This window comes from Penaeus monodon, chromosome 34 (genome assembly GCF_015228065.2).
Source record: "Penaeus monodon isolate SGIC_2016 chromosome 34, NSTDA_Pmon_1, whole genome shotgun sequence".
NCBI classification, from domain to species: Eukaryota; Metazoa; Arthropoda; class Malacostraca; order Decapoda; family Penaeidae; genus Penaeus; species Penaeus monodon.
Window position 1 is genome coordinate 34,614,561 of NC_051419.1, and position 657 is coordinate 34,615,217.

The window sequence follows — 657 nt, forward strand, 5'->3', positions numbered from 1 at the left end:
AAGGTATATATCTCAAATTTATGATATTTCTTACAATCACATGCTAAAATATTCGAAATTTCCCTAACCTAAAAATATCCGATATTTCTCTTAGTTTACGCCAAAATTACCTTCTTGGTTTGCCGCCCCGTGCTAAAATATCCGATATTCCACACAGCCTGTACTAAAATAACCGATATTCCTTTCATATCTATGTAAGAATACTCGATATTCTCCTCCCCACTGTGTTACCCAGCTACCCCCCCCCCCCACGTCCTCTTACCCACTGCTAGTCCCACCTGCTTTATCTCCCTTTTTTTTTTTCTCTCTCTCTCCCTTTAACCTTAAGATCCCTTCCCCGTTCTCATCAAATGCCCCCAAAACGCCAGTCCCATTTTCCCCTCTCTCCTCCTCCAATGCCCCTTCTTCCCTCCTCTCAATTTCCCAAAAACCTTTACCTTGTTCCATCTTCACCCCCCCCCCCTCGCCATCTCACTCCAACATGCCCCCCCCCCCCCTCGCAATCTCACTCCAACATGCCCCCTCCCCCCCGCCAATCCTCACATACCCAAACCTCGTAACCCCTTCATCTCAACCACCTTTCCCCTTCCCCTCTCCCTCTTACCCTCACCCCCCCCCCCTCATCTATAACCCCCAATACCTTCCCTTTCTCGAAAC